This window comes from Emydura macquarii, unplaced genomic scaffold (genome assembly GCF_026122565.2).
Source record: "Emydura macquarii macquarii isolate MOO-44397 ecotype Brisbane River unplaced genomic scaffold, CSIRO-AGI_Emac_v2 contig_691, whole genome shotgun sequence".
NCBI classification, from domain to species: Eukaryota; Metazoa; Chordata; order Testudines; family Chelidae; genus Emydura; species Emydura macquarii.
This window is the reverse complement of record NW_027130828.1, coordinates 426,784-450,850: the sequence shown is the minus strand read 5'-3', so window position 1 is coordinate 450,850 and position 24,067 is coordinate 426,784. Positions and strand designations below refer to the sequence as shown.

General features: G+C 40.8%; 2 protein-coding genes across 12 annotated transcripts in view; one reads left to right on the top strand and one right to left on the bottom strand.

Moving 5' to 3' along the window:
- The window catches only part of ANGPTL2 (angiopoietin like 2), a 36,485-nt gene extending 34,836 nt beyond the window's left edge, over nucleotides 1-1,649 (bottom strand). Inside the window, exon 1 of the mRNA XM_067541654.1 lies at nucleotides 1,227-1,649. The gene's annotated coding sequence lies outside the window, so the exon portion shown is untranslated. The remainder of the gene's footprint in view (nucleotides 1-1,226) is intronic.
- RALGPS1 (Ral GEF with PH domain and SH3 binding motif 1) overlaps nucleotides 1-24,067 on the top strand; it is a 322,505-nt gene that overhangs the window by 178,309 nt on the left and 120,129 nt on the right. The window lies entirely within an intron of this gene.

Here is a 24,067-nt window from a genome sequence, read left to right as displayed (position 1 = left end):
TTTCTTGCAAGAATGGATGACTAATGAAATACCGCAGAATGAGGGAATCTTAATACGTTCTTAGAGAACTTTTGGTTTGAAATGGTACCAGTTGCTGCAAGAAACGTCAAAGGATTACATTTCCTGTGCCTTCTACTTTCTTTCTTACAGTTTCTGGCAAAAGAAAGTAGCTCCTTTAATTGCAGCTTTGCAACTTTGAAGTACAGCTTTTCTTTCTGTATCACCAAGAAATTTAGCAGGCGGCATCCCTTTAGTGGGTTGTTCTTTGTGGCTCAGTAAAGTTAGCTGTCATGGATTTGGAATGCAGTTACTGAAAGCAAGCACTGCGTTTGCTGTTACTTCCCTTAACAGTGGCCTCACTTTATTTTCACATAATCCAGTCACTCCTGAAAAGACTATTAAAAACTAGCTCTTAGTCTCTCCTGTGTTATTAGTATGTGGTAGTCCTGCAATACAATGTTTCAATAATTTTGACTTCTATTTGCTTGTTCAAAAGATTGTATTTAACCAGTAAAGCTGATGAATGCTGTACTTGCAAAAAGGTACATCCAAATACTACTTTGTTTTTAAAATAAAGGGTTCACATAAACTTCCAAACAGCAGGGTATTTTATAGAACCTGTAGAGGTTTACAGAAAGTTTTATAGCTGCTTAATCTGATTTAACATAGGATAGGCAGGCTTCCTTTTAATACAATAGCTCTTTCAAAGAGCAGACATGAAAGAAATGTAGAGTGTTTTGTCATGAAAAGTTTTGCGGAAAATTATACAATTCTTTATACACATGTACAGTCAGTATAGAAGAAGGCACAAAACTTCCAACTATGTGCAGAATGAAGTAAGAATAAAATAATCTTCATGTTCTTTAAAAGTTAATTGCTCAGCAAGAAGTCTTTGATTCTCTGACACCGTAAAATGTCACTAAATCATTTTTACCAAAAGTGTATTTTTACATTTTATAATTCAACTTTAGTTACATATTTTATGGATGCAAGAGTACTTCTGTAACAATTATATTTGTTTGCTTATTTAATAAGCATTACACAGTTCATAACTAAATTTACATCAGAGAGATTGTGATAACTCTCATAACAAAACAAAGTTGCTACCAAAAGACTGGCTTTATAACTCAATCAATCTCTGTACATTGGAAATTATTTAATAAATACATGTGAAAACATCTGTATATTTTAAATGTAAACCAGCTGTATTATGATAACATTCTTACCCTGTTTCCTTTGCCTTTGGCTTCCTTCTTCAGTCTTTAACGTGCTTTTTATCAAAAGTTAATTGAACAGTTTATCCATGGGAACTGTGACATCTCACTTAACTGAGTGTATCAGAAGTCTGCAGTGAATGCTACCTAGTCTCTGCTCCAGAGGAGTTTTATACATTTGATACTATAATTAAAAAAAGTAATGCCCAGAGGCTCTGATAGTCTTGTTTTCCTTATTGTTTAAAACTCTATTCCTTGACAGAAAAAGACACAGTTCATTTGCTTAGGCTTAGCTGCACATCCTCATGCTATAGGCACAGAGGGACAATAGGCTGCAGTAGTAACTTTCTTTTGATGAAAGAAGAGAACTCAGTCATTTCAGTTCCAAAATTTTGAATCCATCGTTTCATCCAAGGCAAAAGCAGCCTTATTTGAACTTCAGCTCCTTTGTGGTGGATTTACATGCTGGAGGTTTTAAAAAAAACCCAAAAAACCTATCGAGCATGCAGCAAGTAGACAAGTTCTGGTTGGATAAGCCTTTTTCCCCCTCCCACAAGTACAAGGGATCCACCAGCAACAGACACATTCAGGGCCTCCCCCTGACCACAAACAGCAGAGGTCTGGCTGAAACCAAACTTTAATATAGTGATGTCACAGCTCACAGCAGTCCAAAGTAATCTGGCATGCAGGAGGCTCCTTCCCTGTGCTTTTGGCAGGGCACATTAGCAACAATTTCCTCTGGCTGAGGAGCTGAGCTGAGCTGAAAAACTACCAGTTACTTATTAAGATATCAACACTTTGTAAAGCGTTTTGTTTGGGAAAGGCCAGGCTTTTAATCTTGGGATTATGTAATGTGTTTATTTTAGCTACATTTTTCTGTATCATTTTTTGCAATTGGTATGTGTTAGAAAAGGTTGTCTGAATTGTGTGTCATTTGTTCATAGTACTTAAACATGTAGAAACTACAGTCCATTAGATTTTTAGCATTACTGATTAAATATACTAATATTAATCTAAAAAAGTGAATTATATACCTATAATGTGATTCCTGGGTTCAGAGAGAAATTCTGGAGTCTACTCTGTTTAAGAAGCATGATCTATTTCTTTATTTTTGTTCAGGCAAGATGTTGGAATATCTAACTATACACGTATCAGCTGCAAACTGTCTTGTAGGGAGACTGAATGTCTTTCCTTTTTAGTGCACTTTTCACAATACATATGTTGATGTGGAGTATCTTTGAACTCAGACAATTTGCACAGCAGCTCCCTGATTATTTTTGGGTTTTTACTTCGCCAACAGCTATTTTATTCCTTTTCAGATCAGTGTGAAGGCAAATGAAAGAACAAAATGGCATCCTTTATGTGGCAAAAGTGCTGGACCACCATACCAGCACATTCAGGCCCTTGCTCAAGGGAGTGACCCATGCATAACCCCCCAGGCACTGGGGTCCCCAGTGTGGGAACCACTGCTATAGATTATATTTTAAAATAGGCTTTGATTGGATTATTAATAAAATATCCAGTTTTAAGGTGCACCTGTACAATGCTAAAAGACTGAATAGAGATGTTACAAATTAAAAGTGAAACACTGTAAAGTTTACGCTGTTCTTAAAAACGTTTTCAGTGCTGATTTAAAAGCAATTAAAAATAAACTATTAGCAAATTGGGCTATTACTTTACTTCCCTTCACTATTTGGTATCCCAGCCATCTGAGCGGTTCATTTAAAAAGGTCATACATAGGCAAATTATTTCTGTGCTCTTAGTTGATTAATGGTCTGGTCTTAGTCAGTAACAGTAAATAGTGAGACAGGAGTAGTCAAGGTTGATTGCCTTTGTTAATAGAGTTGATTTTATTATTTAAGAATAGCACATAACAAGGCTAACCATAGACATAACAATACCTGATCCTTATGAAACCAAAGCTTACAACTGATGACAGTCCTGTCTGGTTCAATAAATAACTCAAGTCAACTATTTTTTATAGTTTGTTGACAAACTATAGCTTCATTATTTTCACACATGACAATTACGCATATCCCCTTTTATCTAGTACATTTGCAACTCTCCAAGCACATATTGTAATATCCAAACTTTCCAAACTAATGCAGTTGGAACACTTGTTCTGATAAATAGGATGTTATACTAAACATTAAGCAACTAAACTTTCCACTCCTAATAAAGGTTACACAATTTAACACAAGTTATTCTTAAAGCTTTCTAGGGGTTTGGTTCACTTGACAATAGGCCCTTTGGCCTACTGATGAACAAGCAAAAAGTATGATTTGCTAGTAATTCAGTAATTGTCATGGGAATTGTTTCTTACTCCTTCAATGGATGTGGCCTTAAGTTCCTTGCAGGAGGATGTTACAGAAAACATCTAACATTTCAGCTGCTGTTGTACTATGTATTACTACGCAGTTTCACTTGAAAACGTTCGCAGGTTCCCATATCTAAATGAGACAATTTCCGGGGTCTGAAGGTTCACCAAATTGCATTAAATTAGAATCTGTGAGCACTTGGGATTACAGCTAGTTGAAAAATTTCTTATGGAACAGATTTCCATCAGAAAATGCTTATTCGATGGATTTGACTCATTCCACAGGAACATGTCAATTTCATCAAAACTTTTGATTGAAACCAAGCAGACTCACCTGCCTGGTTTCCTGCCTGGGACCCCTGATGCCCAGCTCCCTTGCTGCCCATCTGGCAGACGGGCTACCTGGCTTTCGAACTTCTGGGTCAGTAAGCTTCCTGGACTGCCCAGTGGATGTGTTGGCCTGCTGCCTTGGAGGTTGGCTCTTTGGCTGTCCCACTGGGGAGTAAGGGAGTAGATGGAAATGTTCAAAAAAACAGCTTCTCTTTTGAAATGGAATTTTTCAAAAAATTCTCTTCTGTAGAAAATTTCACATTTCTGACTTTGCTCTAATTTGGAATGATAAAATTTTTGGAAATGCAAAATTTTCCACAGAAAAGAAATTCCAGTTCATATGCAGATCTACATGGGACCATATTAAGCAAATCCTCAGTATTCAGCACATGCTTAAGTCCCTTTGATTTTAATGTTTTAATGTTTAAGCACATGCTTTCAAGTTAAGCACATGATTAGTATTTTGGTGAATTGTGGACATGTTTCCCCATAGAGGAATAGATGAGATATTCTCATTAGAGGTTTTTTTCCATTAAAAGATTAATAGCCACTTAATTTACTTCTCAGAGAAACAAAAAAAGGTAAGAAAAGAGATGGGAAAGATTAGAAACAGCCCAAGAGTACACTGTGTTTACCATGCCTGAATTTTCCAAACTTAGCTTTTTTTTTCTTTACGAAGTGTTTGTGGGTGGTGGACGTAAGGAGAATCCTCTAACTTGACATTTGCAGCTTGAGAAGTTAAACTAACTTTAATGGCCTTTAGATTAATATATTATATCAGGACTGCCCACGGACAGTACTCACCTTTTATGTATGTTTAGATAGTTCCAGATGAATATTCATGCATTGCTGTTGTACCTGCTTTTTTGCTAATACTGTAACTGCGTATGAGGATAGAGGATACAGGAAAGAATCTATGTGTGTGTGTCAGTTTGGTTCTTTGAAGACTTGTTCACCTTCTCAATCCATGATCCTAATCAGACAAACCTTTCACTGGTGAACTGGCAAGAAGTGTGCTAACTTTACCAAACAACTGAGGCCTGATCCAAAGCCCATTGAGACCAGTGGCTGTTCATCCATCAACTTCAGTGGGCTGTGGACTAGCCCCTCACTGCTTGGTGTTGTATTCCAAACCTTGTCTATATATTTTTTCTGTTAAGGGCCTGATCTGGCAGGCTGCTGAGCATCCCCCAGATGATGCTGAGCACCTTCAACTCCCTTTAAAACCATTGGGAGTTGAGTCTGGTCAGCAGCTTGCATGATCAGGCTTTTAGGATCTAATCTGACAGATTCTTTACTACATGCGTAGTCTCTTTAAACTTAGTGGGACTACTGTCACGTGTAAAGATACTCATGTAAATGTTTGCAGGATTGTGGCCTTGAAATGCAAGTTCACCAGGGGGGCTGTTTTAATTTTTGTCTCTAAAGCACCTAGCATGTTGCATGCTTATTGGGTGCTGTCTTAATAATATTGAACAGAAGTTGCTAGGGCTTGCCCTTCTTCAGAGAAATTTGGCCAGCTGTCTGAGTAGGTGCATTATAAATACTAATGTCCCTTCAGGTAGAAACAAATAGAAACTGGCATTTCCAGTTCAGGATTTGTGGAGTCACTTAGCTTTATATTTAAAAAAGGGAGTTTCTTGAAGTAATCTCATTGTTTTTAGTAGCATGTGTCCACTAGCCACTTGATTGAAAATTCATTTTTAAGTTACCAAAGGAGAGGAAGTGTTTTGTTTCAGTACCTAGAGAGAGGCTCCTATAAAACTGTTGATTTTTTTTTTTTTTTTACCAGTCAGCCGTTATAATTGATTTTGGAGCATTTTGCATCATCTCTGGCCTAGAGAACCAAGCTAATTCTTTCTATCTCATGACTTTTGTCTAGTATAGACTAGTATTGTGTGCAACACTGGACTTTTTTAAAGTGTTTGGTGTTTTGATGACTGATGGTTTGAATGAATACTAGAAGCCTCAAGCTCAGGGATGCAGAATATTTGAATTATACAGGTGAGCTACATATCCAGACAACCAAAATCTAACATTAGAATTTTAGAGGCCTAATTCTGTCATTTGATGGCCATTGCTTTTTGGAGTGATGACCCAGAACAGACTCTGCTGCTTGGGTCACACTCATGCTCATTTTTTGTAATTTCCCAAAGCTTTACAAAACCACACAACATAGTAAAGAACAGGCTTACCTGCCTCCACATGCCTGCTTCTGGCTCTGACATTCTTCACTGTTGGGTGTAGCATCACCGGTAGAGTGCATGCTGGAGCAACGAACCATATGGTTAGCAGCAGCATTCGACACTGGGCCTGAATTTGGGACTTGAAAAAAAGAATTTAAGAAAGGATAGACTTTTAACAATTTCAACTACGATTGCCATCCTAATTATTTGTGGTATTATTTAGGGGGGAAATCCCCATTTAGCCTGCTTTTTTGGGGTTTTCTGAAGTAATTTTAGTATGTTAAGGTTTTTAGACTTACAGGTCTTCTTTTCTAAAATATGAAAAGGCTCAAGTTATGGAAACACAGAGGTGAATGATTTGTTAATATGGATCAAAGTAACGTGCTTTCCAAAAATTATTAGTTTGTAAGAATGAGATCTCATCTCCTAAAGCTTGTTTTGTGTCTCGTGTAAATTAAATACGTTTAACCAATTACAAAAGAATTTTGAACTTATCTTCTTTGGTATTACTTAATCTTTACATTTTAATGCCATTTCAATGATCAAATGGCTGAAAGTTAACAATATATAAAATACATATGCAGAAAAGTGTATTTTTTGGTGCTCTGTGTGTTGTGTATACACACACATATTCTATTATTAAATGGAGAGAATACTGTAATGATATTAAGTGATACCTGAAGAATTAGTCCGAGCTGGCATTGTAATGTACAAGAAAAAGAACTCTCTTTCTGTTAAAATGAGAGTCTTGTACTGTTATTTAGGTTTATTGTCTCTTGTTTGTGACACCCTCTTATAAAGGTGAGAATGAAACTTCTTCCCTTGGTTGCCTTTTCCAGTGGGCAAGCACTGACTTTTTCCTATGTTTCTAAACAAACATAATGCATTTTAATAAACAAAAAAAAAAGCAAAGTTACAATTCAGGAAAAAAGAATCCAGGCCATGCTTACAGAAATGGGGACTATATCCTGGAAAGCAGTGACTCTGAAAAGGATTTAGGGGTCATAGTGGACAAGCACCTGAACATGAGCTTCCCATGTGACACTGTGACAAAAAGGGTTAAAGTGAACCTTGGATTTATCAACAGAAGAGTAGAAGTAGGGAGGTATTTTAATTCCCTATATGGCATTGGTGAGATAGACATAGAAATACTGCAAACAGTTCTGGCATCCACATTTTAAGAAGGATTTATGTAGGGACAAAATCAGAAAGGTTAAGGAACAAAATGAGTTACACTTAGTAGAAGAACACAAAGGGCAATAAAAAGAAGTTCTGTAAATACATTAGGAGCAAGATAAAGGTGTGTGTAGGTCCACCACATAGCAGGGAAGTAGAGCTAATAACTGAGGACATCAAGAAGGCTGAGGTGTTTAATGCCTAATTTGCTTCAGTCTTCACTAAAAAGGCTGATGGAGACCAGATACCACACATTTAATATTAACAAGGGAGAAGGAACGAAAGCCAAAATAAGGAAAGAACAGGTTAAAGAATATTTAGATAAGTTAGATGTATTGAATTCCTCAAGGCCAGATGAAATTTATACTGTAGGGTACTTAAGGAACAAGCTGAATCAGTCACAACCATTAGTGATTATCTTGAAGAATTCATGGAGGATAGATAAGATCTAAGAGGACTGGAGAAGGACAAAAATAGCATCTATCCTTAGAAAGGGGAAAAAGAAGACTTGGCGATCTATAGACCAGTCAGTACCTGGAAAGACACTAGAACAAATGATCAAGCTATCAGTTTGTAAGCCCCTAGAGAATAATATGATAATAAGTGTTAGCCAGCATGAATTTATCAAGAACAAATTATGCAAAACCAGCCGAATTTCCTTCTTTGGCAGGGTTCCTGGCCTAGTTGCTGGGGACAAGCCGCAGATGTGATATATCAGTCTGACAGTACATTCTCATAAGCAAATTAGGGAAAGGTGGTCTAAATGCAATATCTGAAAGGTGGGCAGATGACTGGTTGAAAGACTGTACTCAAAGAGGAGGTATCAATGATTCGTTGTTATACTGGTGGGATGTATCTCGTAGGATTCCACAAGGGTCTGTCCTGGATCTGGTGCTATTCAATATTTTTACGAATGACTGGGATAATTGAGTGGAAAGTATGCTCATGAAATTTGTAGATAACACTATGCTAGGAGAGGTTGCAAGCAATCTGTAGGACAGGTTTAAAGTTCAAAATGACCTTGATAAATTATTGAATTTCATTTTGTTAATGTCAGACAAATTCTTGAAAGATAAATGCAAAGTACTACATTAAGGAAGGTAAAATCAAATGCAAAACTGCAACCAAATGGGGAATAATTGACTAGGTGATAGTACTGCTGAAAAGGAACTGGGGATTGTAATACATCAAAAATTGAACATGAGACAACAATGTGATTCAGTTGCAAAAAAAGCTAATATAATTCTGTGACCTGTTAACAGCACTGTCATATGTAAGACACAGGAGTTAATTGTCCCATTCTACGTGGCACTGGTGAGGCCTCAGCTGAAGTGCTATGTACAGTTGTGTGTGCCACACTAAGAAAGATGTGAACAAAACTGGAGAGCATCCTGGTGAGAGCAACAAAAATGATGGAAGGTTTAGAAAATTTTATCTATGAGGAAAGGTTAAATAAAACTAAGTGTTTAATCTTGAGAAAAGACGATTCAGAAAGACCTGGTAACAGTCTTCAAATATGTTACGGGCTATTACAAAGAAGATGGTAATCGATTGTTCTCCATGTCTACTGAAATAATGGGCTCAATCTGCAGCAAGGGAATTTAGGTTCGATACTATGGAAAACTTTTAAACTATAAGAGTAGTCAATCTCTGGAATAGGCTTCCAAGGGAGGTTGTAGAATCCCTATCAGTGGGGGGGAGAGGGGAGTGTTTAAAAACAGGTTGGAGGAACACCTGTCCAGGACAGTCTAGGTATACTTGTTCTTGCCTCAGTGCGGTGATGGTGGATTACATGACCTTTCAATATCCCTTCCAGCCCTACATTTTTGTGATTCTATACTGAAAAATAAGAGAGGATGCAGAAAAGGCCCACAAAATTTATTCAAGGATTGGAGAAAATGCCTTACAGTGTGAGACTTAAAGAACTCAATCCGTTTAGTTTATGAAAAAGGTGATTGAGTGGTGACTTGTATTATGGTGTATATGTACCTTCATAGGGAGAATATATCAGATACTAAAGAGTTCTTTAATCTAGCAGAGAAAGTAAAAAAAAAAAAAAAAAAAAAAAGAGCAATGGCTGACAGTGGAAGCCAGACAAATTCAGATTAGAAATAAGGCACAGCTTTTTAACAGTGAGGAACAAACTACCAAGGGATGGGTGGATTTTCCATCTCATGATGTCTTCAAATCGAGATTGGATGCCTTACTGGAAGGTATTCTTTAGTCAGACATATAAGTTATTGGGCTCAATATAGGGATAATTGAGTGAAATGTAATAGTCTGTGCTATACAAGATGTCAGACTAGATGATCTAATGATCCCTTCTGGTCTTATAATCTACGCATTTATATGTTCAGAAGACCCTGTGCCTGACCTTCCTATTTGCAATTATAATTTACATCCTCTTTTTTTGAATCCTCAAAAAGAATTTCAAATGCATATCAAAATACCTGCATCTCCTACGTTTAGTATGCCCAAAGTTGGTGCAAGTACTCATTCTGGATCCTGACCTCTCCCTCAGTCTGAGACATGTGGAAGTGTAATGGGGTATATACCTCTACATTGGCATTAAAAGAGTTTACTTGGAGCAAGAGAGCTCGATTAAGGCACCTGGTTGCACTTTAAGGCTGAGCCAGACCCAACTGAAGAAGCCCAGCTGGTGAGGAGCTGGTTGGAGATGGGAAGTATACTGTGGGGAGAGAAAGGAGGAACTCTACAATCTCTGATTGCTAGAGATTGAAGGAAGGGCTTAGAGAGAGAGGTAGATGTGCAGTAAATCCAGGGAGCGGCTGAGAGAAAGGACCTATAGCATCACACCTCCTTGGTATCAAGAATGTCACAGCGGACCGACTCAGCAGGACCTTCTTACTTTGCCACAAGTGGTCTCTCCATCCGTCAGGAGCCAATATGATTTTCCAGAGGTGGGGGTTTCCTCAAGTGGATCTCTTTGTTTCCCAGGTCAACAAGAAGTGCAGTCAGTTTTGCTCTGTTCGCGGGCTCAGCAAGGGAGTGCTGTCAGATGCCTTCCTCCTTTCGTGGTCAGGGAGGCTTCTGTATGCCTTCCGTCCCATTCTGTTGATTCACAGGGTCCTGTTAAAAATCAAAAGAGACAAGGCGAATGTCATCCTTATAGCATCCGTGTAGCAGCACTGGTTTTCATGATGCTCCTGGAGCCGCCCCCCCCCCCCCCCCCGAGCAATCTGCTTTCCCAGGACTGGAGGCGACTTTTGCACCTGGACCTGAAGTCCCTGCACCTGATGGCATGGAAGCTAAGTGGCTGAGCCTAGAGGAAAAGGCTTGCTCATCTCAGGTGTGGGCAATACTAATGGATAGCAGGAAACCTTCCCACCAGGGTGTCATATTTAGCCAAGTGGAAAAGGTTCACATGCTGGGCCGCAACCCAGGCAGTCACGCCCCACCAAGCATCAATCCAGACAGTGCTGGACTACCTACTGCACCTTAAACTTCAAGGTCTGTCCACTACCTTGTTGAAAGTACATCTAGCTGCTATTTCAGCCTTCCATCCTCCGATTCAAAGGAAGTCAGTTTTCTCTCATGCCATGGTGGCTAGGTTCCTGAAGGTATAGAGAGGCTTTACCACCAGATTAGGGATCCATTACTTCCCTAGGACCTGAACTTAGTCCTCTCCAGGCTCACGGGGCCACCGTTTGAGCCTTTGGCTACCTGTCCCTTTTGCTGCTGTCGTGGAAGGTAGCATTCCTCATTGCCATCACCTCGGCTAGGAGGCTATCTCAAATTAGGGCACTTAAAGAGCTGCCTTACATGGTTTTTTATAAGGACAAGGTCCAGCTGAGACCTCACCTGGCCTTTTTGCCCAAGGTGGTGTCACAATTCCATGCCAATCAGGACATTTTCCTGCCGGTATTCTTCTCGAAGCCGCATGCTTCAGAGGAAGAACATAGGTGGCACACGCTGGACATGCGAAGAGCCCTGGCTTTTTACATCGAGAGGAGAAACCGTTCCGTAAGTCCACTCAGCTGTTTGTGTTGGTTCTGACAGGATGAAGAGCTTACCTGCCTCTTCCCAGTGGATCTCCTCTTGGATAACGTCCTGCATTAGGTTCTGCTACAAGCAGGCGAAGATTCCCCTTCCAGGAAGCATCGCAGCTCACTTGACTAGAGCATGGGCCTCTTTTGCGGCATTCCTGGTGCAAGTGCCTATTCAGGACATATGCAAAGCTGCTACATGGTCATCGGTGCACATCTTTACATCCCATTATGCCATTGTTCAGCAGGCAAGGGATGATGCCAGCTTCGGCAGAGCGGTGCTGCAGACAGCTCATCTGTGAACTCTGAACCCACCTCCAAGGTACTGCTTGTGAGTCACCTACAATGGAATTGATATGAACAAGCACTCGAAGAAGAAAAGACAGTTACTCACCTTGTAACTGTTGTTCTTTGAGATGTGTTGCTCATGTCCATTCCATGACCCGCCCCCATGTTCCTCCTGCCAAAGTTGATGGCAAGAAGGAACTGAGGGGGCGTAGGGCTGGTGGTGTGTTATGTACTGCAGCATGTGTGTGGGACTCCAAGGGGCGCCGGGAAAAAAAAATTCCGGTAACCATCCACGGGGGCACACACACACTTACAATGGAATGGACATGAGCAACACATCCCAAAGAACAACAGTTACAAGTTTAGTAACCGTCTTTTGTGCAAGATGCACACACAAGCTGACCTAGTCAATCCTTGACTAGGATGAATTACCTCAAGGGATGAGAGAATAGTTCATTCTCCACAACTACGGTAAAGACTGTTTCAGAGATTTACGAGTGAGTTCTAAGTATTGGTGCTAAGATAATAATTATTATAGAAGGTATCAGCCCAGAAAATAAGAATTCTCTCCACCCCATTCAGTTATTGGACTTGTAGGAGATACTAGCAGCAAGCAACTGGTTGTGGCACTGAGGTGGAGTAATTATACTGATGGGAGAGCACTCCCCCATTGGAATAGAGCATCTGCACCAGATATGCCACAGCAGCACACTGCATCGGTGCAGTTGTGTCAGTGTAGCTCTTCTAGTGTAGACCTGCCCTATGAGTTTCGAAATTCTGTCATATTGAAGCATAAGGGTTAGTAACAATTTTGAGTTTGTTAGTTACTTTGAGCCTCCTCTGATATTCTATAGGGAATAGGGGGAGCTTGAGAGAGAATTTAGGAGTAACACCTCCTCCTTTAGGTCAGAAGACAAACCTCTTCTGAAGCTTCATGTTCTCTCTGTGGATGTTAAAGGCAGAAAAGAGGCCAGTGGAGGAGGAAATGGGACAACACTATTTTCATCATAACGCCACACTAGAAATAACCATGGAAAACAGGGCATGCCTAAAAATACTTACTGAGATGGTGGCCAGCTACAATGAAGTGCCGCATAGTAGGAAGAAGAAAATCAAGATAAAAAATAAATGAAAGCTTAGGCAAACAGTGCATCAGATTCCTGCAGATGAGTATTCAATGGATGGATGGAGCAAACTCCCACTTGGAGAAAGAGGCAAAGCCTGATTTTGCTGGGTGGGCCTATTAGCCAGTCAAAAGTAGTGATGTTTTCTCGCCCAGTCTTGGATTCATTAACAGACAATTAATTTCAGTAGCCTTTTTGCAGGTGTATGTGAAATGGATCTGAATATGTTTGTACATTTATAGCAGAACATACACACGTGGGTCAGCGTGTCTTCATTAGGATTACCTCTTTGATGATCAGAGTGCAAGTTGAAGTACGGCATTCAAAACATTAAAGATGATATCATTAAAAAAAAGCCAAAGGAATTATTTTCTGGCTGTTTATATAGAGCCTATTCATTTAATATTTAATGTGCTGCAAATAGCACTAATTCCTCATCACACATTTTGCATCTGACCAAAATATTTTTACTAGAGACTTCTAAGTATTTTTTTGCAATAGGGTTTTTTGTCACACTTAAGCTGTGTGTTATCCATCTTTATTTTCTCTATATGTGTATTTTGGTTGAGGATGTTATAGGTAGGAGGAATAGTTTGATGATGGATGGAGGCTGTTGGGAGGCAGATGTATATTTACAGACTAGAGGAGTAAGTCTTTTGCCTTCAGATGTTATTATTTGTGTTACATTGTCTACATAGGTTGTCTACGACCTAGGAACTCCAGTCATCGACCAGGACTCCAGTGTTCTAGGCACTGTACAAAAGCAGAACTAAAGGATGATCGCTGTCCCCAAAGGGCTTACAACCTGTGGCCTGGTCTACACTGGCGACGGAGGTCGACGTAAAGTCACTTACGTCGATCTCCGAACACCTGCGTCTCCACTGGCACTACTGTTAATAATGACTTAATAAGACCACCTCTGCAAGTGGCATAGCACCTACTTTGAATTTATTAATTCAGTTATTAATTTGAGTTAGTGTCACTTAAATCGACATTATTGGCCTCCGGGAGGTATCCCACAATGCCCCCTTGTGACTGCTCTAGGCATTTGCGCTGTGCTGTACTGTGGTCACGCTACCAGGAAATGTCCCCTTCCCTTCAAGCCCCGGGAAGATCTGAATTTTCATTTCCTGTGCTGCCAGCATGGAGAGAGTACTCCTCATGGCTACTGCAAATCCAAACGCACTCCAGCATGGAGTCGACCAGAGGTCTTAGATCTCATTGGTCTGTGGGGTGAGGAGTCTGTTCTGGCTCAGCTCAGAGCCAGCAAAAGGAATCTGGATGTTTATGGGAAGATATCCCAGGGCCTGCTGGAGAAGGGACACAAGACGGACGCGCAGCAGTGCTGCGTGAAGATCAAGGAGCTGCGTCAGTCATATCAGAAAGCCAAGGAAGCTAACAGCCGTTCTGGCTTCTCGCCCAAAACATGCTGCTTCTACAATGAGGTGCACGCAATTCTCTGTGGCGATCCCACCACGGTGCCGTGCCGCAGCATCGATACCTCCGCTAGGTCACTGTCCATGCCCAATGATGAGGAGTCTGTGGACGAGGAGGAGGAGGAGGCTGAGGAGAGCAGGATGTCCGTTCTCCCTGAAAGTCAGGACATATTCCTGACCCCAGAGCAGTCCAACAGCACACAAGACAGCACTAATGATCCCCGGGAAGGCACATCTGGTGAGTTGTTTTTCTTCTTAGCAGTTCTGTCCTTTTACATGGGGGGTAGGGAGGCAGGAAGGGGATTTCAGGCGTTTCGGTGACTGTACTGGGGGGTTACCCAGGGAACAGTTTATTTCTGTGATGAGATACGCTCCGATAATCATCAGTTGATATCTCATGGAAACTTTCATGTAGGTAATCTGTTATCCTTTGCAAAAGTTTTCTGGGGAGGGCTGCCTTGTTCCTCCCTCCACGGTAAGATACTTTGCCGCGCCATGCCGCAATCAAGGGAGCCTGCATCATGGTGGAACACAGCTGATACCCTGCTGCATGCAGCAAATCTTTCCTTTCGTTGTGTGTGACCCTCAGGAGACTGATATTGCTCATGGTCACCTAGGGAAGACGGTGCATGTTTAAAATACCAGAGCTATACAGCAGATGCCCTGTACCTTTGTATTTCTCATTGTAGTGTCCTACCAAGCCACTTTGATTACTTTTATTTGGTTTAAGCAGAGATTATATCCCCCCCCTCACCCTGTCCGCAGATCCCCTATGTAAGGGCACAGCGAGCAGAACCCTTTGGGATGTCAGGAATGGAATGAGGGTCTGTGTTTGCCCTGTGCACTGCATGGGGAGTATTGTCTACATTGTAGCAGTTGTATCATTTTCTTCACTCTGCTAACAATGGCTAACTTGTGATTTTTTTTCCATTCTGTAGATACGTCGGCCGTGGCCCCACCCTCAAGAAATGCTGCAGAAAGACTATCGCAGATTAGAAAGAGGGAAAAAACCCAAGCGATAATATGTTTTGCGAGCTCATGAACGCTCAGCAGCCGCAGAGACCGAGCTCAGAACGTGGCGGCTGACCTTGTCCCAGAATATGGAGATGGACAGGGAGAGTCGCAGAGAAATGCAGGAGCATGATCACAGTACCATGGAGGAGTTGCTGCGAATCATGCAGAACCAGGCAGACATGCTCTGGCGGCTTGTAGAGCTTCAGGAGGAGCGGAGGCAGGACAGAGTCCCGCTGCAGCCCCTCCATAATGCTCCTCAACCGAGGGCTTTGCTGCCCTCCTCTTCCCCTGTCCCCAACAGCTCTCGGAGGAATTGGCCAGGCTGCAGTACTTGCTCACCTCCACCCTGACCCCAGAGTTGAGCTGGCTCCATGTCTCCTTAGCAATGGTGAGCGCACCGAGTAAAAAAACGACGCGAAAACAGTTTTCCTGTTTGTTTGGGGGAAGAAGAGAGGGGAAGCAGCGTTGCATCATGGGACGATAACACTCGTCCCAACAGCCGCGCCGCTAGTTGCACTGTGGGATAGCAACCCACAGTGCACTGCTTTGAAAGTCAAAATTAGCATGGTGAGTGTGGACGCACGAGTGAGTGTGTACACGCTGCTGCGACTTCTAAAAATCGGCTGCTGAAAGTCGACTTTAAATAAGTCGACTTTACTCGGCAGTGTAGATATAACTTAAGTAACTGTGATTGATTTTTTCAGTGTTGTTTTTTTCCCCCAGAGAAATGTAATTAATGTCCAGCCCCACTTGTATTAATTTGATGCATTGTCTTAATGGTTGAACTTGAGACACAGTAGTTATACCAAATCTTTGCAGTTACTTTAAATTCTAAGCAAGTAGATCTTCTGAGCTTATAATTTGCATCTATTGCATATTTGAAAAGTTTTGAAGTAACAGTTCAGATGAGTTGGTATGGATTACATCACAAACTGAAATATCATGCAGTTGTATTTCATGCACACAACAGGAAAGATGTAACATTCTTACACGAGGCCACTGGTGAAGATCTTCATGCAGCAAACTAGGTGCTGTAAAATGTGGCTTTCTGTTATACTGTACAATTCATTTGAAATTACATGCTGTGTAAAGGAGAATGGATCGTTCACAGTAAAGGAATAATTGAGTAAGGTTTACAGTGTAGTGTGGCTTTGGTACCTGTAAAGCACCTCAAGGACTAAATCCTGCCTGTCTAATATGGGAAGTCCTATTGAGCTTGCCTCAAATGCTTGTGTACTTACAACTGAATAAAGAATTAATGTAGAAGACCTTTTGTAGGAAATGCAAATATGAGTACGTATCCTGAACATCTGAAAAGAAAAACCATGAGACTAGCATGAAGGTGCACTTGAGGGAGGAAGAGCAGGTAAATGGATATGTGCAGGAGTAGAGGAGCATAAAATGTGTGCACATAGGGAAGTTAGTCTTCTCTTGTACTGGCTTGTTGCTTGCCTGCTGCCATGTATATTTCACTGAAGCAGCTGGTGTACCAGTTTCTGAAATGGGGAATGAATGGTAAGCATTCCCCACACTATGTTTCCCCACAACTAACTTTGTTATTTTTTACATTGAAAAAATTAAAAAACAAAAAATTCTGGTTCCTTAAACCAAGTATCAAATATTGGTAAATCTTTGGAAAGTGCATATAGAATTAACTGTGCCAGTTGCACATAAATTTTGTGGAAAGAATGTGACCTCACCATAAAACATTTTTTTTAAAAGTAACCCATACTTTTATTTTGTGGTTAGGGAGTAATATTGTTTGCTTTGTCCAATAAGCAAAGCTCTCCTACTACTCAGCTCAATTAATTTTTATTTATTTAGATTTAGAAAACCTCAAATTGCCAGTCCCCCTATATTAAAATATACCGTACAAAGTTCAGCATAAAGGATTTCCATCTTGACATGTGTATAAATATCTACCAGCTAATATGAGGATGCTAAAATAAACCCCAAGTCCTCCTCAGCTAATCCCTTCCCCAAAACCTGGGATTGAACATGGACTTTTGAATATAGCTAGAAAGCTAACATCTGGATTGTGGTCAACCAAGCATGAAACCCTCCTGGAGAACATCCTCGCACTAATACCCTGAGGTTTAAAGTGAGGACAGCTCAACTGTAGAATTTGACTAAGGGTCAAAGACACTCTCAAGCTAACCAGGTCTCATACTTAAGGTTTTATATAACAACTGAAATTCCTCACTAAGACTTACTGGGAACCAGTCTAGACCCTGGAGTACAGGAGTAATTTGCTTCCTACATGAAACTCCACTTAATCAAGCAGCTGCATTTTGCTATAGCTTCAATTTTGAATGATCTTGGTATGTAGAGTCATGGAGAGCACATTATCCTGAAGTGACAAAAACCTAGATAAATATGACAAAGTCCCAGCACAGCAGAGAAATGGAATCACACTTTTCATGAGCCCAAATGAAACAGTGTCCTTGGCCATGCCTGCGATCTGGATATTCAGAAGTAGTCCAGCACTCTAACTTATGCTCTTGTGTTACACATAGCAGTCACACATTATCAGTAAGGGGCACCAGTCTAAATTCCACCAAGTACTCTAGCATCTTCCACCAATCCACTAAGGTCTCACTTTTATATGGATTGAGTGGTTGCAACCTAATTCTTATCCATGACCAAACCTCATCTAGGTACTAAGTCATTCACTGCACTGCTCAAATCAGGTCAAAAGTAGTTGAGACTGTAACAGGGTGTTGGTTGTTTTAGAGCATGTGTGATCTGACATACTTGTTACAGGGACAGAGGCCCTTTAAGACTGGAATTCTCCTCTCTAAGCTTTGCATCCACTGCCTCTTTCATCCAGTGTAGTATCTTTCCACTGCAGAAGGTCTTTCCTATAACAGAGAGTAATGTAACTTCTCTGCAGTTAAGAGTCAATAAGATCACCCTTTCTAGGTATTCTGAAAATGATTCCATGTTTCCACTGGTCAGGAGGGGTCTCTTTTCCATTGAACAGCTCTGTCAGTTTCATTAAGGTGATGGTATCAAGTACTTCTAGCATTTTATTATGATTTGATAATCTCCCACAGCTTTATCTTTCAGCTTTTTGATAGTGACGTACTTTTGACATCTCTATTTGACTGATGTTAATGTCAAGTTGATCTGGTGTTAAAGCAGTCTGTGACTGCTAATGATTTTTTGAAATGCTCTGCTCATCTGCTTTTCCGTGCTACCTCAGTTGTAAGCCTTTTTACATCTTTGCTTTTTAGTGGAACATTTCTTTTTCTGAAATTTCCACGCAATTTTAGTCACTTGGTAAATGGTTCTGTGATTTCTTACCACAGCAGCCACTTCAGCTGCTAGGTCTTCAACATATCTCCATTTATTTTCCTTTGTATTGCTTTTCACTGCTTTAGTTCTTGCGTTTTGTTTAAAATAAAAGATACATTTCATTTACAATAAATAAAATGAATGATACCAGTCCACTTTATTCATGCACAACTCTACAATAACAAATCAATGTATACTGCTAAACCACCTGTAAAGGGGTGATTCAACCATAGGCACCCCCTTGTGGCCAGATATGGCCCTGCAGGCATACCCGAGTTTTCTTTCTCCCAACTGAGCTTCAATAAATCCACTTTCATAGATCAGAGCAATGAGAAGGTAAAACAAACTAATCAAAATAAATATCTCTTTTAATGAAGCCCAGGGTAGGAGCACTTGGAATAACAGTGTAACGGCCCTTACCTCAGCACCCTGGTACAGAGCTCCACAAACTTAAAGTCCAAAACAAAGTCTCTGTGCCTGGTCAGGCTAGCCCTCTGGAGCTAGAGAGATCATCACCTCTAACAAGCTGGACAGCTTCCAGTCTCCTGTCACCTGCTCAGCTTCTTGCTCTATTTAAATAGGCCCAGTCCTATAGTGGAGTAGGGAGTCGTCTTGATTGTCCCCCGGCTGTTCTAATTGTGCGCTCGTAACTAGCCTTTAGAGGGGTTATACACTCCTCCACACGGCCCTACAATAAACCAATGTGGTTAACCCAGCACTGCCTTACTAACTGAATGAATTGTTTCATTCTGATAAAATATCGGTTTGAGTAACTGATAGATTTTGTTCACTCCAGGTTTTAGTGCCTGTAGTATTGATGTGCATCTTGCCAGCCAGGTCTGCTTTCTTAACAATAAGTTTGTTTGTTCTTCTCTTCATTGAAATAAGACACTGCTATATAAATATCACCCAATCATCAAGTGACAAAAGTGTCATGGTAAAAGAGTAAAGTATGTGTTGTATTGATGGGGGTGGGTGGGCATCAAGAGATGCTATATTAATTAAACTCTTATTTACTCTTGCAACATTAAAACAGCTAAGTTTGGGCCAGGGTTTCATGTCAAGTAATCACTGGGAACTCCAGTTGTAACAACCACCATTAAAATCATTTTAAACTTTTGTTAAAGACACAAAAAAAGAAGATAAAAACAGTTAATTCTTTAAGTTTCTAATGCTATAAGGTAAGAATTTCATTTTAACAATTTCCTTTGTTACCTTTCCCTTTACCTGTATACCTTCCTTTTACAAGGAGGACCTCTGCCTGATGGCAGTGTTGCAAAAGCTGTCTTGACTGGTTAAATCAGACTCTTACTAGATAGAAGACAAAAGGTGGAAGATAGGGAAGTGGAAAAAGAAAATGACGTGATGGAGAGGCTGGCATTAGGAACCTAAGGTGTGCATCCCAGATATTGTTCAGGATCTAGCCAAAGCCAATAGAGCTGTCAGACTCCCTCTTGTTGAAGTCAGGAGGTAACAAGCTGACTTACAGTCCTGGGTATCCCGAGAACCATCACATTGGTTCTCTTCCCCACTTCCCATTTTATATCTCTCCAGTGAGTCCTCCAGCTCCACTGCATCAAATGCAACTTTTGTGTTAACTTTTAAGGCCCTATATAGATCTGCTTTCACCTACTTACCTATCTTAGTCTCTTCTTGCATCCACCCCTTTCTTCACCATTATTGATGGCAGCCTTAGTGCCCAGTTTCTCCACTTCTCTCACAACTTTCTGCGCCTTTTTCTGTTCTTTTCTGCCCAAACTAATTTGCCTGGCTACTGCCAACTCCTCATTCGAACCCTTCCTTAACATCCATTTCTCCTGCCATACCTGCAAGTGAGTTACCCAAGACAACTTTAATATTATTAGATTTATCTTTTTAATAATGTAAAACAAGTACACCCATGTTTGGCACACACCTTTACTGAGTAACCATGTGATCTTGTTACTTTGTCCTCTGTTCCTCCTTCCCATCTCAACCCCTCTATTTTACTGTTCCCTCATTGCATCATGGAATATCCCTTTGTGACAGGGACCTGGTCTGATTTATTTGTACAGCCAGCACACTTTTGAGCACTGTAACAATAATTATACATCAGCCTGTACAAAACATTTTTTTCAGTCCTCACACTTGAGCAATTGGTCACCTTTGGATTAGCAGTGTGCAACACAGAAATGTGTGTGCAATTTAAAAAGCAAAAATAGAAGTTTTGTGAAATTTTACTTTTTTTCCACAGCTTCAGTAATGGAACTGTTCTACTGAAGTTTATCTTTATGCACTCGCCACATAATATTAAAATGTTTCAATAATATATATTATTTTATAGTAACTGTACAGTTTGTCACCTCTGTACCTTACAATATTTTGGGCCAGTCTTAGCAAGCTGTCTTATTTCTGCTTTAGGAGGAAAAATAGCCAACTTCTGGAATGTTGGTGATCAGTTATCCTATATGAGACAGATTGAAATATTGTTAGTACAGGTCATTGTAAACATTGTTTCATAAATGATTGATATCAGTACACTTTCTTGAATGTGTTTACCTTTATATTTCTGTACTGTTTCCATCTTGGAAGTTCACTTCAGAAATTTCCTGTGTCTCCTGTAGTTTTCTGTGTATACAATGTCTAATTAATTGTCTTCTGTCCTTGAAACATATATGCTAGTTAAAGCAATTGAAGTCAAAAGTAGCTACCAAATTTAAATTAAGCAAAATTTATGTTTGTGTGGGTTTTGGGCAAAGTTACATGATTGCCACAGTCCCAAGCTGCTGAACCCTTACTGAGTTATGGTCAGTATTCCTGGGGCAGGTTCTTCCACTGTGTTCCTTTAACTTCATTCTCCATAAATTAACTCAGTCCTTTCCCCAAAATCTAAACTCTTTTAAATCCAGATTTACCTGAATTTAAAGCCAGACAGAGCCATTAGTCCAATCCACGCTTCTCCTATGGCTTTTCCAATACTGGTATTTTGACATATCTTCATAATAGAGTAAGTAGTTTCTGCTGTGGCTCAGTCTCATAACATACACTGTACAGCATGAACTACAGGAAGCAGTGAAAGCCTAGAGATGAAATACCCGCCATTTTTTTCCTGAAGAACCGTTTGTCATTTAAGGCACTAATATTGCCTTCATATGAGCACCATTTGTGAGGTGCCCAGACATATTAACTTCTCAGTTGAGTTCAGGCCGTCTTGATGTCCACGCAGTGTATTGTCTCATTATCACTAAGCTGAATAGAGCATGCTCCCGTAAGCCACCGAGCAATCCATTGTTCAGATATTTCTGACTGAGTTCCTTTGTGCCAAAGTATTTTAGAAAGTGGGGAAAGTGTAATTAAAGAATTACAGAAATCTCTCTTCTAATAAATTGACTTTAGGCTTGTAAATGGTTTTGAAATGAAACCTATGCTTCATTACATACATTTCACCGAGAGTTGAGACACAGGTGTGTCTATGTAAAGGAGAAAAAGTCAAGACAATCCTGCAGGATACTTTTTTTTTCTTGCTATTATATTTTTAAACAGCATTTACTATTTTTATTCAGAATATTTTTGGCCTGCTTTATTAGAGACTCCCCCATAATGGATTGCTGGACTACAGGTATATTGCAGAGGTGATGGTATTCACATCTGGGGAGGAGACTTTGAATGGTACAAATATCTTAAAGTAAACTTGAACCTGTTAATCCACTAAGCTTATGAAGTAAGAGAAATGTCAGTTGTAGCTACAAAAGGAGTGGGAATGAGGAGAAAATTTGGAACAGAGAGACACCTGACAGAGATGAATGGCTACTAGTGCTTGCTCCAGGCCATATAACCCTTTCTTATAGAACTAGTTAATGCAACAATCTTATGAGGGTTCATAATCAAAGACACACTTGAAAGAAACCATAGCTAGAAGAATAAAACATTTTGGTCTTTTTAAAAATGATTACTACATAGCTGGGGGATGAGTGGCAAGTCAAATTGCAGACACAGCACAAAGCCTTGGCAATTCATACAACATACAGTTAAACTCCTTTTTTGTTATTGTTGTGGTTACACAAAGCTGGCAGCTTGTAAAACTGTAAGTCTAAACAGTATTTTTAATAAGCTTAAGGTCTAGTGTGAACTTTGACAGATATGCCACAAACGCTGAAGTCCCAGAGCACTAGATAAGTGAAGAGAAACGGATGGGTAAAAGACAAAAGACATGAATTCAAAGGATTGTTATTGTAGTAAATTGTAACTCTCCTTTGCCATTGTTGTGTGGATAGGGTTCTTATTGTTTTGCTGTATGAGAATTCTGATGAAAAACCAAACTTTGCTCCTTACAGAAAATTAGCAAATTATTTTATAACTATTTGTGGCGCCGAAATCATGGTGGTGGTGTACAAACAAATAAGATACAGACCCTGTCCTGTAGAAATGACAGTTTAAGTAGAGACATAATCTGAGGATACAGTGGTGACAAGTGTGATACAAGAACCTGAATTGACTAGAATGGAGGGGGAGAGAGAGGGGACACAAAGGAGGTTTGTGGGGGGATTGTAGAAATGTTTTATCACTACAACCTCAGGCAGGCATACTGACCAAGCAACCTCATCTTGTTTGTTTAGTGAGGGGCGAGAGTATTGGAATGGGAGAGACTTGTATGGTTTTTATTTTATTGATTATTATAATTACTTAATCATTTATCATTTTAACCCCCAGGAGATTACCTAGATTCCTGGGGCTCTGTGTGCTGGTAGCGCAGGGAGGGGGAATCAAGGCAGACTCAGAGTCTGCCCGGCAACCAATAGGAATCAAGATGCCCCTCCCAGGAGCTCAAGAGAGGGGAGAGGCCATTTTGGGGCAGTCTGGAACGGGGGAGGCCGGACTAGCTGTGTGGGAGTTGGTGAGCCCAGGCCTGCATTCAGGGCTCCCCCAGAGAACTGGCTTCTGGGGACTGGAAAGCCAGATCCCTCAGTTTGAGCCCTTCCCGTTCCACGGTGTCTCCCAGTTTGTAGAGCGTTGTTGGCACAGCTTCCCCCAGCAGGCAGTTACCTCCCAGCTGCCTGGGAAGGAGAGTCACTGCATGGCAAGCTCTGCTCTGGCTGCTAGTCTAGGGCCAGGCCTGCTGTGAGGGTGTCGGGGTGCTGGGCTGGGAGACGGCAGTTTGGATTTTTGGTGTAGTTTTGTAATCTGCACCTTGAGCCCTGCACCCCTGGTGTTGAGGAGAGATCCTGGGACCAGAAGCAGCCTGACACCTGCATGGAGAGGATCCCTGCCAGCAGAGAGCAGCCCTCTGCAGTGACTGAGGAGTCCAGAGTCGTCTCTGACCCTGAGGCTCATTCCTGGAGCATGTGAGTGCACCATCTGTTAGTTAATTAGTCAGGGAAATGGTTTGAGGAACCCCCACTCCCTGCACCGTGTCCTTAGTCCAGGGAGTTAGAGTTTTGGGGATTTCAATAATCTGCCTCTTAAACCTGCAGAGGGAGTGGTGTCCACTTTATCCTCATGGTGAGCCTGTTGGGCTATGCTGAACCCAGTCAACCACACTGCTAAACCAGTTCCCGGAAGGTAGTGTGGTCACAGGTCATCAAGGGCCCCAACAAAGTACGTCTATCAACGGGACACTAATTTTACAATTGCTACCTCAGGTCATGTGACTGGGGAAATTCACAGGTATTATCAGCATAGACACTGGTGATCCTAAGAA